General features: G+C 45.0%; 1 pseudogene; it reads right to left on the bottom strand.

The window, feature by feature from the left end:
• Positions 1-219: 219 nt before the first annotated feature.
• On the bottom strand, positions 220-13,007 carry LOC134339561 (probable G-protein coupled receptor 139; annotated as a pseudogene).
• Between the last annotated feature and the right edge of the window lie 4,197 nt (positions 13,008-17,204).

Below are 17,204 nucleotides of genomic sequence, written 5' to 3'. Positions count from 1 at the left end.
GCTGTCACATAGGAGTGGTGCTTTGTTGAGTTTTCTTCTGACGTTAAATCGACTAAATACTTACTAACAATTCACGGGTGTGAAGTGGTAACCGGCCAAGAAGAGCAATTCCACTATGGATGGGTGTAGCCACGGGAACTAAGCTGGGGTGAAGCAGGGTTGAGGGGAGGTCTAGCATAGGCAGGACATAGTGTGATGATCGGTGTGGCCTTGGCAGTGCTATGTATGCGCCCACGCCGAGGAGAAGGGGGACCGGAGCTGGAGCTGCGCCCAGCGAATGCACTTTATCAGGAGAGCGCGAGGAGCTGTCACCACCTCCTTCAGCTGGTTCCTGAACTTGGTCTGGGTCACAGCGTAAATCGCTGTGTTTGTGCAGCAGCTCAGTAGCTGAAGCATAAAGCCCAGTTCGCGCACCATCCACGGCGGAAACATCGGCGCAACCCCCAAGTAGCACAGCCGGGTCCAAACATAGTAACAGCGCCCACAGTAGGATGAAATTACCTGAGATGACCAGCAGTAAAATGAGGGACTTCCGGCGGCTCTCCATCTCCGGGTCTCGGACGCTGTCCCCATTACTGGGGCCGCGGAGTCTCCTGCGGGCTCTGCTCGCCACTAAAACTTGCTTTATGGTCAAAGCATTGAGAAAGAGCACCAGGATAAACGGGATGACAGGAGTGACGAGATAATGGAGGAACTCAATTGTTCCCCAGGCTGGTGAATACAAAACATTCTTTCTCCCATAACAAAACCACGGGTTATTCAGAAGGTAATACCATCCCCTGAGCAGAAAATACCAGAAAATGTTTTTTAAACAGCTCAGCACAGTCACCGTCGCCAGAACCATGGCCACCATTCCCTCAGTGCAATACCTAGACTTCAGCTTCTGGCAACAAATGGCCACAAACCGGTCAAAGGTGAAAGTGACGGTGAACCAGACTGAGCAGTCGGTGGCGGCGTACAGGAGGGCAGCGTGAATGTTGCAGACAGGGACTGAGCGAAATACACGGAATGCATCCGGGAAAGCAATGGGGATCTGCCTCAGTATCAGGTCGAGGACAATAACCAGGAGATCCACCATTGCCATCAGCACGAGGTAGCAGGTGACACCTTTGGAGAGACCGCATCTTCCCCAAGACAGTATCACAATCGTTACCAGGTTCACTGCGAAAAGAGCAGGCTAGTTGAGATGACACAGATGGAGCAAAGTTAACTGTCTCACTGACGAGGAAATAAGGTGTGAAAATATTTCCACGATATTCAAAGTTTGATGGAAATATTTGCCTGCGGGACAAAGGATCTCTGCTGGAAACTGAATAAGATGGTTGGATTACACTCCAAGTTCAACTTTAATTGTCATTCAACCACACGGCCAAATGAAACAGTATTGCTGTGGGACCAAAGTGTAAAACTCAGTGCCAACAGTCACACACAGCACAAGGCCCATATAGCACACACAAGACCATATGGTTATAAGATATAGCAGCAGTATTTGGATATCTGGCCCATTTCCTTCTCTGCTCCAATCACCTGCCTTCTCCATATATTCCTTTGGGTATTGACTAATCAAAAACTCTATCAACCTCTGCCTGAAATATACCCAATGACCTGGCCTCCACAGCCGGCTATGGCAAAGAAACCCACAGATTCACCATCCTCTGGCTAAGGAAATTCCTTCTCATCCCCATTCTAAGGTTGTGTCCTTTGGTCTTAGACCCTCCCCCCTCCACCTTCATAGGAAACATCCTCTGCGCGTCCACTCCATCAAGGCCTTTAAACATTTGAAAAGTTTCAATAAGATCGCTCCCTTATTCTTCTGAACTCCTGTGAGTCGTGTTCCAGAGCCATCAAGCGCTCTTCATATGAGAAGCCTTATAATGCTGAAATCGTTGAACCATCTCCAATGTCAGCACATCTGTCCTTAGATAAGAAGCCCAAAGCTGCTCACAGTGGTCCAAGTGAGGCCTCGCCATTGTTTCCTTGCTTTCTCGAAATGAAGGCTAACATTGCATTTGCCTTCTTCACCGCTGACTCCCTCTGCAATGAGAACTCGAGGGAATCCTGCACAAGGACTCCCAAGTCGCTCTGCACCTCAGGTTTTTGAATTTTCTCACTATTTAGAAAATAGTCAATCCTTTCATTTCTTCCATTAAAGTGCATCATCATACACTTCCCGACACTGTATTCCATCTTCCACTTCTTTGCCCATTCTCCTAATCCATCTTGTGCCCTTCTGTAGCCTTTGTGTTTCTCAACGCTACCTGCCCCTCCGCCCATCTTTTTACCTCTGCAAGCTTGGCCACGAAGCCATCATTTCATCATCCAAACCATCTACATATAACGTCAAAAGAATAGGTCCCAACACAGTCCCCTGTGGAACACAAGTTCTTGGCAGCCAACCAGAAAAGCCTCCCTTTATTCACACACATTGCTTCCTGTCATTCAGGCTACGCTTTATTCAGTATCCTTCCTGTAGAACGATGGGCTCTTAATTTTTCAAAGGTCTTTTGAAAAAATCTAAATACACAACATCCACCAATTCTCTTGTCTATCCTGCTTGTTATTTCTGCAAAGAATCCAGCAGGTTTTTCAGGCAAGATTTTTTCTGAAGGTAACCATGCTGACTCTGTCCTACCTTGTCTTGTGTCACCAAGTACTCTGAAACCACATCCTTAATAATTGAATCCAGCATCTTCCCATCCACTGAGGTCAGACTAACCAGCCTATAATTTCCTTTCTTCTGCCTCTCTCTACGTTTTGAAGAGTGGGGTGACACTTGCAATTTTTCAATCTCCCGAAACTATTCCAGAATCTAGAGATTCTTGAAAGATCATTACTAATGCAACCACAATCTCTTCAGACACCATTTTCAGAACACTGGAGTGTGGTATAACTTGTCCAGGTGACTTTGTCATAGTCCGGTCCGTGAAGTCCGTCCTCCGGTCCATGGTTCCTTGTTCTGGTGTTTCTGGTTTTCCCCAGTTTCTGTTGTGGGCACATGTTTCTCGTTTTGGGGCTGAGACATAAGTACCTCTGCAAACCAAGGATTCGCTGCTGGACTGTCCTGTTTCCCTCCCTGTCTTTTGCCCCCTCACCTGATTCTCTGCCTGGATACCTCACCTGTATTGCAGTAGTCTTACTGCTGGAGCAAGATAAGGAACTGTCTTTCGTTGTGTGGAATTGCGTGGAATCACCTTCGCTAGGTAGGTCCGGCCATTTGCTGCTACCTAGTGCTGGAATCTGTCTCTGTAAACACGCCTTCGCTAGGTGGGTCCGGCCGTTTGTCGCCTCCTTGTGTTGGGCTCCACCTCTCGAAGGGCCAAATGGCCTGCTCCTGTACTTATTTTCTATGTTTCTATGTCTCTTGTTCAGTGTTCTGTGTATGAGTCCCGGCCCTACGTCCTGTTCCCAAGGAGAGGTCCCGGCTCTGTGTTCTATGCTCCTGTCTCTTCTAGTCCAAGGCTCCGTATTCCTGAAGGCCTTCATCCAGTCTGTGCCCAGTCCAGTCCTATCCGAGTCCTGCCCATGTGCCTTTACCTGTCCTTGTGTCTCACCCTACCCAGGAGTTCCACACCCAAGCCATGTCCAGTCCTGCGGCCTCATCTTGTCCTCGCCTAGTTCTGGAGTCTGAGCCCGAGACAAGTCCCAAGATTTGGGTCCTTGTCAGTCTCTGGCTCGGAGTCCATAACCAAGCCTCGAAGTATCCTAGACCCAAGACCCAAGACCCCAGCCTGCAGCCTCAAGATCCAAGACCCCAGCCTGCAGGCCTCAAGACCAAGACCCTAGCCTGCAGTCCTCAAGACCAAGACCCCAGCCTGTCTCCAATATCAAAGCTCATTAGACCAAGACCCCAGCCTGTCTCCAAGCTCAGTCCTCAAGACCAAGACCCCAGCCTTTCTCCAAGCTCAAGTGCAAGACCCCAGCCTGCCTCCAAGCTCAAGCCTCAAGACCAAGACCCCAGCCTGGCTCCAAGCTCAAGCCTCTAGACCAAGACCCCAGCCTGGCTCCAAGCTCAAGGCTCTACACCAAGACCCCAGCCTGGCTCCAAGCTCAAGCCTCTACACCAAGACCCCAACCTGTCTCTAAGCTGAAGCCTCCAGACCCCAGCCTCCAGTCCTGCAGTCGTGTCATGTCCATGCCTGGTTCTGGGGCCCGAGCCCGAGGCATGACCCAGGCTCTGGGTCCGTGTCCAATCTCTGGCTCGGGGTCCAAGCCATAGTCTGTGTCCTTGTCCCTGCTCCTTGTCTGTATCCTGTCACGCCCCTACTCTAGTCAAGTCCTGGTCTTTGTACTTCAGTGTCTGTGTCATGCATTTGTGTCCACTTCCAACGCCCCCACTGTGACAGACTTACCTGCAGCTTCCCAAGTCAGCTTCACCTTAGTAATGGTAACTGCTTAGTTCTGCCCCCTGACAATCAATTTTTTGGCATACTGCTATTACCTTCCACATTCCTTAGTCCCCATCACTTCCTATCCAGCATAATATTCCAGTGGTCCAATATCCACTCTCACCTCCCTTCTCATATATTTGAAGAAAATTTTACATAGAACATGAAACAGTACAGCACAGGAACAGGACATTCGGCCCACAATATTGTGCCAAACCAGCTTCAAAGCAAATCAAAAGCAATCAAACACATCCCTCCTTACCAAACCATGTCAATATCCTTCTGTCCTCCGTATATCCACGACCCTATCCAAATATCTCTTAACAACCTTTAATGCATTTGCCTCTACTACCATACCAGGCAGCATATTCCAGGCATCCAAGACAGAGAAAAAAAAACTTACCCTTCACATTCCCCCTTAAACCTGCTCCCTCTCATCTTCAATGCATGCCCTCTGGTGGAAAGTGGCCAGTGAGTGAGTGGGCCAGTGAAGGAGTGGAGCTTTGAGGCTTTGAATCGAGAGATTCTGGCAGTTTTGGCATTTGGTCTGTGCAATCAAGTCAATCAAGATTTGAATAGATCAGCAGAAAGCCGTTGGTTAGACAATCAAGATTTGATTAGCTCAGACTCAGCAGAAAGCAGCTGATTGGGCAATCGAGGTCAGGTGACCAAGCATTTTGAAAAGCTCAAACAGATAAATAGAGGGATAGCTCAAGTAAAGTGGCCACAGAGTGAGTGGGCCAGTGAAGGAGTGGAGCTTTGAGGCTTTGACTCGAGAGGCTTCGACAAGAAGAGGCAGAGGACAACCCTGCTCGCAGTTAGTCTTTACAACGCCTCTTGAGACGATGATGTGCCTCTCATGTGAGATGTGTCAGTCTTGGGGGAACGCCCCTCTCCTGCAGAGTCACATCTGCCAGAAGTGCATACGGCTGGGCGATCTGGAAGACCATGTAAGGAATCTGGAGCATGATCCTCCCATGATGGATTTCGGCAAATGCCTCAATAACATCAAATATCCTGTTTCATATTACTGGCCAGCTTATTTCCTATTCCATCTTTATGACAATTTTAGTTGCCTTCTGTTGGCTGTTAAGAGCTTCCCAAGTGTCTAACTTTCAACTATTTTCTGTGGCTATTAAATGCTCTGTTTGGCTCTTATAATTAGCTTTGAGTTCTTTTGTCAGCGATGTCATCCTGCCTATAGAATGCATGCTTCATTGGTATGTGTATATTCTGCATTTATGAATTGTTCCCAGAAACTCTAGCCACTGCTGCTCTACCGCCACCCCTGCTAGTGCTTTCTTGATTTTTGGTCAGCTCCTCTCTCATGCCTCCAATCCACTGTAATACTGAAAAGTCTGGCTTTGGCTTTTTCTCAAATTGCTGGTTAAATTCTATCATATTGTGATCACTGACCCCTTAGGGTTCCTTTACCTTAAGTTCTCTAATCAATTGTGGTTCATTGCACAACACCCAGTCCAGAATAAGTGATCCCCCAGTGGGCTCTACCATAAACTGTTCTAAAAAACACACTTCGTAGGCAGTTTGGATATTATCCCTCTTGGGATCTCATTTTGCCAATTTATCTGCATATTGAAATCTCCCATTACTATCATAATATTGCTCTTTTAACACGCATTTTCTATCTACCATTGTAATTTTTATACCACATCTTTGCTACTGTTTGCAGGTCTCTATATAGTCACGTCAGAGACTTTTTACCCTTGCAGTTTCTTTGCTCTAACCACAATGATTCTGGACCTTCTGATTCTGTTGCCTCTCAAAGGATTTGATTTCTGTTTTGACCAACAGAGCTACCCCACCCCCTCTGCTTGCCTGCCTGTCCTTTCGATACAGTGTGTATCCTTAAATTCCCAAAATATCATAGTTTTTCAGCCATGACTCAGTGATGCCCACAATATCATAGCTGCCAATTTCTAACTATGATACAAGATCATCTGCCTTGTTCCGTCTTCTACATTTCACTCTGGTAGTCCTGCTATTCCGCTTTCTACCTCACTCCCTAAAATCACTGTTCAGGACCTCTAAAGTAAAATTTATTGTCAGAGTAAATACACGTCACCACATACAATCCTGTGATTCTTTTTTCTGTGGGCATACAGCGCTAATCTATAGAGCAGCAACTGTAAACAGGATCAATGAACAATAAAGCTGTGTAAATGAAGATATAAATAAATAGCAATAAATAATGAGGTGAAGATAAAGGGCCCTTAAAATGAGACCATCCGTTGTGGGAACACCAGAAATAGTGTAGTTATCCATATACATATAATTATACACACATACACAAGCAATCCAGATGGCCACTGCACCTACCCAACACTAGAGGGCAGCATCGATGGGCGGAGCCAGCCCCCAACGCAACGTGGACACCGCTCTACACCAGCTCCATCTCCTCTCCTGGACTAATGCAAAAGTCAAGCCGGTGGCTTTAAGCTTAGTCCTTACAACCACCAAGGCAATGCATTCTCCCTGCCATATGTCTCACCAATAAACAAGGGAAGCAGACTAGCAAAATTTTTCATTATCAATGTCCAGCAGGATCTTGCGGTTGCAAGAGAAGCTTAGAATATTGTGCTCAATTCTGGTCTCCACGTATGTTTGCCTATTGCCTCCAAGTACTCTGAACCCTCATCCTTAATAATGGAGGAAAGGAGAGGGGAATCATGGTTGGGGAAAGGCAAAGGGAGAGGGGAGGGAGCGGGAACCAGAGGGACATTCTGTAATCAATAAAACAAATGTTTGGAATCAAATGACCTTGCCTTGTGCCTTAGGGCTGGGTGTGTCTACACCGTACCACCTGCCTGCCCTGGTTCTCCTTCTCTGCCACCTATCTCACACCCCTCCCACACAGTTCCAACCCCACTCATAAAACAGTAACAGCCTATTCTGTCCATTGAGTCCACAGATCCAACCCCACTCATAAAACAGTAACAGCCTATTCTGTCCATTGAGTCCACAGATCCAACCTCACTCATAAAACAGTAACAGCCTATTCTGTCCATTGAGTCCACAGATCCAACCTCACTCATAAAACAGTAACAGCCTATTCTGTCCATTGAGTCCACAGATCCAACCTCACTCATAAAACAGTAACAGCCTATTCTGTCCATTGAGTCCACAGATCCAACCCCACTCATAAAACAGTAACAGCCTATTCTGTCCATTGAGTCCACAGATCCAACCCCACTCATAAAACAGTAACAGCCTATTCTGTCCATTGAGTCCACAGATCCAACCTCACTCATAAAACAGTAACAGCCTATTCTGTCCATTGAGTCCACAGATCCAACCTCACTCATAAAACAGTAACAGCCTATTCTGTCCATTGAGTCTGCTCTGCCATTTTGTCACTTCCCTCTCATCTCTATTCACTTGCCTCCTCCCCATAACATTTCATGCCCTGACTAATCAGGAACCCATCAACCTGTGCACCAAGTTATCTGGCCTCCACAGGCACCTGTGGCAATGAATTCAATATTGCCACCCTCTGGTTGAAGAAATTCCTCCTCATCTTTGTATTAAATGGAGATCCCTTAATTTTGAGGCTACATCCTCTAAACCTAGTGTGAGGGGTTCCTCAAGTACCCCTATTAACTGTGCTTTTGAAAAGAGAGAGAGAGAGAGTTATTTACCACTGATGGATTATTTGTAAAAGAGAGCGAGAGAGAGAGAGAGAGAGATGAAGATTAATGGTTGGATTGTCACTTTAAGGCACTGGAAGTAACTTTTGGATTTCTACTGAGTTGGGTTTGGAGACAGCACCAAGCAGCTCGAAAGTTGCTATGGTGACCGAAGACAGGTTGTTGATATTACTTGTTCAAGGACAGTTCGCCTGCTTGTGCATTTCTTCACAGAGAGGAAGGAGGAGTTATTTGAATGACAGGTGGTACCCAGTACGGTGAGATAAATAGGAGGTCAGATGATACAGACCTCAGACACATGAGCTGGACACTGAATGAGCATTGCTGTGCCTGCAGAAAAAGTGGGTTTTGGAGGATCGATCAGGCGGATCAATCCAATCACTCTTGCAGTGGAAGGAGGAAAAGGGGTTGACCGGCGGGGAGTTATCCATATGTCCACCCTCGCCTGGGAGATAGCTCCACCACAGAAAACCGGTCCCCTTTGTTAAAGACACAGTCAGTGACTTTTAAAGGATTCTGAAGGACAGCGAGAAGATCGACGGCATCAGCTCATCTGAAGACTCAAATCTCTCCCTCTCTCTCTCTCCATCACTACTCAACTCAATGCCACGAACTGAACTGAACTTTACTCATCACCGCAAGACTATCTTTTTATCCCTAGACTTAAAGAAGCTTGGTTTTTCATACAGATATTTCCACACTTACTGATATACTTACTTATGTATATAATCATTGCTAACCTGTTTGATTTATCTACATTTATATTACTGTATTGCGTAGTTACTAATAAATATTGTTAGTTTATGGCAGTACTGGACTGCAAAGTGTTTTCGATCTCTGCTGGTTCTTTATTCCTGTCACGGGGTACGTGACACTAGACTATTCCAAGGGAAACATCCTCTCCACACCCACTATCTAGGCCTTTGGATATTCAATTGGTTTCAATGAGCTTGCCCCCCTCCACCCAACACTCTTCTAAATTCCCACAAGTACAGGCCCACAGCCTTCAATCGCTGCGCATGTGACAATCCTGTCATTCCCAGAATCATTCTCATAAAACTCCTCTGAACCCACTCCAATGTCAGCACATCCTTCCTTACACAAGGGGCCCAAAAACTGTTCACAATACTTTGTGATGCCTCACCAGTGCTTTGTCCAGTTTCAGCATTTCATCTTTGCTTTTATATTCCAGTCCTCTCGAAATGAGTGCTGACATCACATCCATCTTCATCGCCACCAATTCAGCCTGCAAATTAACCTTTAGGGAATTTGGCAAAAAGACTCCCAAAGCGCTATGCACCTCAGATTTTTAAAAAAATTGTCCATTTAGAAAATAGTCTACCCTTTTATTTTTTCTACCAAAGTGCATGACCATACATCTTCCGACACTATACTCCATCCGCCATATTCTTGCCCATTCTATTAATCTGTCCAAATCCCTCTGCAGCCTGTCCACTTCCTCAACACCTCCCCTCCACTGATAATCATACCATCCACAAAGCCAACAATTTCATCATGCAAACAACAGGAATACTGCAGATGCTGGAAATTCAAGCAACACACATTAAAGTTGCCGGTGAATGCAGCAGGCCAGGCAGCATCTCTAGGAAGAGGTACAGTCGACGTTTCAGGCCGAGACCCTTTCAAATCTCTTACTAACACTTCCTTCAGTTAGTCCTGACGAAGGGTCTCAGCCTGAAACGCCGACTGTACCTCTTCCGAGAGATGCTGCCTGGCCTGCTGTGTTCACCAGCAAATTTCATCATGCAAGTCATATAACATAAAAAGAGGCAGTCCCAACACCGATCCCTATGGAACACCACTGGTAATTGGTAGCTAATCCAAAAAGCATCCCTTTATTCCCATTCTTTGCCTCCTGCCAATCAGCAAATCCTCCATCCATGCCAGTGTCTTTCCTGTAATACCATAGGCTCTTATCTCATGTAGCATCTCATGTGCGGCACCTTGTCCCAACATCCTTTGCTCCTGACGAATTTAGAGACTTGGTATCTAAACCTTTCATGCAGTACTGCACATGTTGGAGTTTTGCTTAATCCCGATAATAAATTTACTTTGCATTTTGTATCAAGAGCCCTGTCACGCTGCATCTTCAGACCCAAGCCCAGGATCACACAGAGACTCAGAAGGGTTGAACAAAGCTGGGAATTTCATTTACAAAAGAGACAAAACAAAACAAGCTGTTGGATAACTATAAATAACTCGGCCAGAACTTCACTAGGCAAGGGTCAGGACCATGGAGAACCCCAAAAGGTTAGTATTGCCCCTTTTAAATACACTCCTGGTCATGAAGGAATTCCCAGACTCTTGACAAGCTTACAGTAACTATTCTGCTAAGGGATACAAGCCCAAGGATATTTAATTGGCCACCTGCAAAGGCTATAGGAGAATTAATCGGAAGTATCCAAGGATAGTTGCAACTTAAATGGAAACTGGAGGGGACCAAACTGTGACACAAAAACCCACAAGAATACATTATAATTAGTACCATAGATCAATAGTTCCATTTAATATCAGAGAAATATATACAATACTTTATACATCCTGAAATTCTTGTTCTTCACAGACATCCACGAAAGCAGAAAGGTGCCCTAAGGAATAATGACAGTAAACTTTAGAATCCCAAAGCCCCCCCCCCACTCCTTCCTCCCACGCACAAGCAGCAGCAAAGTAGTCCCAGCACTTCCCCCACTTCTGCAGAAAAGCATCAGCACCCTCCACCCACCAAGCAAACAACAGCAAAACCCCCACATCAGCAATACAACGAAAACTAATCGTTTACTCGACTATTCCACATACCACAGGCTCTCTCTCTCCCCCTAATAAAGGGAAAAAGAGATGTCTCCTTTTCACAGCGAGAAGGATATCAAAACAACTTGCTGAGTTACAGTGTTGAAAGTCTGTCACGCCACTTCCACCCCTCCCCCGAGTGCTCTGCTCGGAGAATCGGCAACAAACTCTAACACAGAGAGACAGTCAGACAGCACAACTTTGCAGAGCCTCCGACAGCTGATCCGCCGTTCCTGATGTTCTGTTCTCTCCCGCGACACTTGCAATTAATAAAATATAGAAAAAACAGCAAAATCAGATGCCTCAGAATCCTCGACCAAGATTTTGACAATCCCTGTCTGATCCCTAAACCTTAAGTAAGCAGCTTTCTTCCACTTCGATGCTGTACATCTATTGTCAACTATGCCCCTTCACCATACCATCCTTTCCCTGCCTCAGTGGGACAAAGCCATCCCACAGTTGGTGAGGTTGAAGTCACTAACCCTGTATTTTTGCATCTTTCCAAACTCTGCACCCCGACATGTACCTCAGTGCCTCTATTGCCCTTCTACAGAATACACACGAGAGTGCCTACTCTTCCTGTTTCTGGCTCTCACCCACACTGACTCAAAACACATCCTTCAAGACATCCTCGGTTTCTGGAGCTGTGAAACTACCCCTAATTACCAACCCCGCTCTATTACCTCCCCGCCCCTATTCATTTTGAAACATTTAAAACCCAAAATATCTAGCAGCCTGTGACAGGCCAGTCTCTGTAAGGGTCACAAAGTGCAGATCCTCGCCTGACGCACAGGCAGAAGGGTTCTTCATCGCTGTTCTTTACTGATTCTCAAAAAATCTTACTGGAAGGAACAGCAGTGAAGAATCCTTCTGCCTGTGCTTCAAGCGAGGACCTTCACTGCTGCCCTAAATGCCAGCGGCGTAACGAGCGTCCGGAAAAAGGGTCTCTGCCCGAAACTTCGAAAATATATTCATTTCCATAGATGCTGCCTGACCTGCAGAGTTCCTCCAGCATTTTGTGTGTGTTGCCTTGTATTTCCAGCATCTGCAGAATTTCTAGTGTTAGTAAAAGCAAAAGCTGGCGTAGTCTAGGAAGTACAGGTCCCAGAGACGCTGGTAAGAGAGACGTAAGACGCGGCGAATTAAAGCACACAAAACTCACCGGCTGAAGGGAAATCAGCGACAGGAAACTGAAGGCAATTAATAAGAGCGGCAATTATTCCACATAGTGGAACTTGTTGCCCTCGTGACTGGGTCAGATGCAGCTTCCAAAACGGAAATTGTTTTAACAGCAGGGAAGGGTTTAAGGAAGCAAGCAGCTAATGAGGCACCGCGAATTGGTCATTTCAGCCACAGTGGCACCCTTCTCAACCAAGTGTACCAATTGAAATGGACCAGGGGCCAAAACTGGCGCGCAATGTTACGGAGCGGAGCGTGGCGTGGGCTATTTATTTGAAAGAGGTGAAAGTATTCAGTGAATTGTTCAGTGGTACCGTACATATAACAGCGAGGGGGATAGAGTCATACCCCAGACAGAATGGACGTGGAGAGGATGTTTCCAATCGTGCGGCAGTCAGGACCAGAGAGGCAAGACAAAACAAAAATGAGGAGGAATTTCTTTAGTGAGAGGATGGCGAATCTATGGAATCCATTGCCGCAGATGGCTGTTAAGGCTAGGTCATTGGGTATATTTAAAGCGGAGTTTGACCGGTACCTCTTTAATAATGGCGTCACAGGTTGTTGGGAGATGGCAGGAGAACGGGAGCGAGAGGGTAATAAGTAAATAGGCCGAATGGCCTACTTCTGCTCTTAGGAATGGAGACGGGAATCAGATTGGGACTCTTTGGCACTGACACAGTTCCGAACTCAGCAATCCCACCTTGTGTATTCCCGCACTGGGTCTCACACCAATAAAGAAGATGAAGGAAAGCGTGGAAATGACCAGGTGGCTTAGGCAATTAGCAGCTGAATAGTGAGACTCACCAGGGACGGCAACAATCGCGAGCAATGGGTAGCAAACTGGCTGAATCGTCCTCAAAACTCAATAGATCCGATCATCCAATGTCAGCCAGTCATAATTTGCAAAAATGTAGTGAGATGCCCAGAAGACATTCCGCTCCATTCGGGCAGCTTCTGTTCGTAAAGCCATCGCCGATCTCTACCAGTGCGGGTAAGGCTGCACAGACTGATTGTGTAATATTGCGGTGAAAGGAACCCATATTAATAGAGCTGGGAATCCCAAGTGGCACAGCTAGGGCCTTCAGAGATTAGCGTCAATTATAGCAAGGAATGAGAGTTTAACCCTTTCACATCTAGAGACTGTACAAAAGTCCTCGGCAAACATAGGGTGCCTCAGCCTTTTGCACACTACTCTATTTGCCATCGTGGAACGGAGAGCGAGTTCGTAAATCTGGCTAGGGTAAAGGATGTTGAGAATGGTGATGGTAGGACAAGTGGCTTAAAGTTAATACAAAGCTAGACTCACATTTCGGACTCCCGTGTCTCCCTTTGAATCAGTTTAAAAGTTACAAAAGATAAGCGATGACGAGGTAATTTTCAAAACGAACCCAAGATGGCTACCGACCCGTTGGAACACAGCGAGACTTTTGAACTATGAAGCTCAGCGTGGAACTGCGAGTAAAAAAAAAACTTGCAGCCTAGCACGTGTAGAGACGGTCGACTGTTTTTTTTAAATAAAAGCAGTGCAGTACGTGTTGTTCAGGAGGGAAGACACGACCGAGTTTAACGAAAATACCAGAAAACGGCGGAATTCACAGGTTCAGAAAGATTGAGTACCGGATGTTAATAACCACACAAAAAAGCAGAAATGCCCGGCTATGCCGGAAAAAATTGACGCGTTTGATTACACAAAAGATAACTGGAAAGTGTATACAGGACTAATATATAAACTGAGCTGAGTATTCTGAAACAAATTAAATAGCCAATGAGAAACGGGTACCAATTTTGCTGAGGACATTGGGTTGAAGACATACAGTTTGCTTCGAGTTTTAACTGCTCCAACCAAACCAGCCAAAATGAGCTTTGCTGATATCGAGGTAATGATGCAGTGACATTTAGAACCAAAACCATTTTCATAAGAGGAATCAAAAAAGAAGGGCAGTCGATTTGACTGCATTAAAGAGATTGTCTGAGCATTGTCAGTTCAGTAATGGGCTTAATGATGCACTGAAATATCATTTACTTTGTGGATTCTTCAAAGAAAGCTTTCAAAAACAGCTCCTAACTGAAACACAAATTATATTAAAAAAACACCATGTCAATGGAAACAGCAGACAGAGATGCAGTTGAGTGTTGCAGACAGGAATGAATGTAAGCATGAACAAATTGCAGTGTCTAGACAGAGGCCTGCCTGGTTGAACAAATTGCAGTGTCTAGACAGAGACCTGCTTGGTAGAACAAAATTGCAGTGTCTAGACAGAGGTCTGCCTGGCAGAACAAATCATGTTACCATTGCAGCTTGAGCTCAATACGGATCTAATGATGAGAGTTGCAGGAAATGCAACAAAGAGTATGTAGGGCAGACAAAAATATATGAACTGCACAGAGAAGAGAAAAACCTAATATCAAGTTGCAGTTTCAAAAACAGCACTAATCTGCATGCTATTGATGGAAAATCTGATAATGATGTCAGTGACACAGGGCTGTGAAGCCTTGAGATTTACAACGTGAAAACTAATTATATGGCTAACACCAGAAGTGAACAGCAAATTAGTTAAAATGGAACTGGATACTGGTTCTACTGTTTCATTCATTACACAAAATGAGTTTGAATGGCATTTCAAAGATACTAAACTAAATCCTGCAGATATCCAACTAAGAACTTCTACTGGAGAAAAAGATATCTTCTGTGGGAATGACGTCAATAACAGTGAAATACAACAACCAATGAGCCATGTTGAGCTTGTGTGTGTACACGGGGGGGTGGGGGCAGCTTTGTGGGAACATGAGTGGCTGAGACAACTACAACTTGATTGGAGAGCCTAAAAACTGTTCAACCACTTGGAAGTTTTCGTGTTTTATTGTTTTACAATATTGAATCACAGTGGGTTTAATTTGGCCTTTATGACACAATCAAGTCTTTCATGTCAAAGTGAAAACAGATCTCTACAAAGTGATCTAAATTGATTACAAATATAAAATACAAAATAATTGAATGAATAATTACTCACCTCTTCAAGTCAGTATTTCGTAGATGCACCTTTTGCAGCAATTACAACGTTGAGTCTTTGTGGATAGGTCTTTATCAGCTTTGCACATATGCAATTTTCCCCATTCTTCTGTACAGAACTGCTCAAGCTCTATCAGATTGCATGGGGATCATGAGTGAACAGCCCTTTTCAAGTACAACCACAAATTCTCAATTGGATTGAGGTCTGGACTCTGATGTGTCCACTCCAGGACATTAACTTTATTGTTTTTGAGCCATTCCTGTGTAGCTTTGGCTTTATGTCTTGCAAGCCATTGTCTTGCTGGAAAAAAATCTTCTCGCAAGTCACAGTTTTCTTGCAAACTCCATCCGATTTTCCTCCAGAATTTCCCTGCATTTTACTGCATTCATTTTACCCTCAATCTTCACAGGTCTTCCAGGGCCTGCTGCAGTGAAGCATCCCCACAGCATGATACAGCCACCATCATGTTTCACGGTAGGGATGGTGTGTTTTTGATGCGCAGTATCTGGCAAACGTAACATTTAGTTTGATGGTGTAAAAGCTCAGTTTTGGTTTCATCAGACCATAGAACCTTTTTCCAGCTGACTTCTAAACCTCCCACATGCCTTCTGGCAAACTCTAGCTGGGACTTCATGTGAGTTTTTCTTTTCAACATTGGCTTTCTCTTTGCCACTCTCCCATAAAGCTGCAACGAGTGAAGCACCCAGGCACCAGTTGTTGTATGCACAGTCTCTCCCATCTCAGCCACTGAAGCTTTTAATTCTTCCAGAATTGTCACAGGACTCTTGGTGGCCTCTCTCACTAGTCCTCTTCTTGCACAGTCACTCAGTTTTTGAGGATGGTCTGCTCTAGGCAGATTTACAGCTGTGCCATATTCTTTCCACTTCTTGATGATTGACTTAAATGTACTCCAAGGGATTTTCAGTGACTTAGAACTTTTCTTGTATCCATCTCCTGACTTCCGCTTTTCAAAACCTTTTCACGGAAATGCTTGGCGTGTTCTTTTGTCCTCATGGTGTAATTCTTGCCAGGATACTGACTCACCAGTAGTTGGACCTTCCAGATACAGGTGTATTTTTACCACAATCAATTGAAACACCTTGACTGCACATGGTGATCTCTGTTTAACTAATTATGTGACTTCTAAAACCAATTAGCTGCACCAGTGATGATTTGATGTAAGGGTGGTGAATGCTTATCCAAACAATTGTTTTGTGTTTTATATTTGCAATTAATTTAGATCACTTTGACACACACTTTTGCTCACTTTGTCTTTTTCTGTTGATCGGTGTCAAGAAAACCAAATAAAATTACTATTAATCAATAAGACATGAAAACCTCCCGGCGGTGGCGGGGGTGGGGTGGCGGTGGTAGGTGAATACTTTTTATAGGCACTGTACATTAACTATTTGCATGCCCACATCCCCTGTAATAGAGTCAACTGAAAATGAATTAAGAAGGGCACTGGATGATGTCACAGCTGTCCCCATGAACTGTTCCCAAAAGAGGGAAAGCAGGTAGATGTTGGTGCCAGGCTCTGTCCTTGTCTTTGGTCCAATGAAAGGCCATGCTGCTCTGAGGGATTGAGAAAGTGACGAAAGCAGTGGTCCAATGGCTTTGTCGGCAAAATGTCCGAGAAAGCTTCTGATATGGTCATCAAGGAGTTACTTGCAAAATGTGGCTTTGCTTCAAGCTGGCAGAGAGTTAAGAAGCTTCAGGAGAGTTCCAAACATTTAGCCTTTGTGAGTGTTAAGAACCAGAATCTACTCTGTGAGTGTTAAAGTTATTGAATGAAGTCCAACTGGGAGAAAATACGTTGTTTGTGAACATCGATGCCACAAGCAAAGCCCTGCTGGATGAACGGAATATGATAAAGAAATAGGTCACTGGAGATACAAAACCAGAGGATTTGTCAGATGATGTTGTGCATAAGGAAATCAATAGGAGAGATCAGGTCATTAAGGGAGCAATGGAAGGACTAATAAGATGTACTTCAGTGAACAAACTTCACTTTCACAAGATCAAGGTGTACAAACTAGAGAGAGGGAAAGGAAGAAGACAAATGGTGTCCAGAGTCATCCAGACCACTTCCTACAGTCTCAGAGTCAACTTCTACAACCACCATGGATGAGGCCCCAGAACCTGAAATTATTCCA

This window comes from Mobula hypostoma, chromosome 30, assembly GCF_963921235.1.
Source record: "Mobula hypostoma chromosome 30, sMobHyp1.1, whole genome shotgun sequence".
Lineage (NCBI taxonomy): Eukaryota > Metazoa > Chordata > Chondrichthyes > Myliobatiformes > Myliobatidae > Mobula > Mobula hypostoma.
The sequence above is the reverse complement of the archived record's forward strand: the minus strand, read 5'-3'. Positions and strand labels throughout refer to the sequence as shown.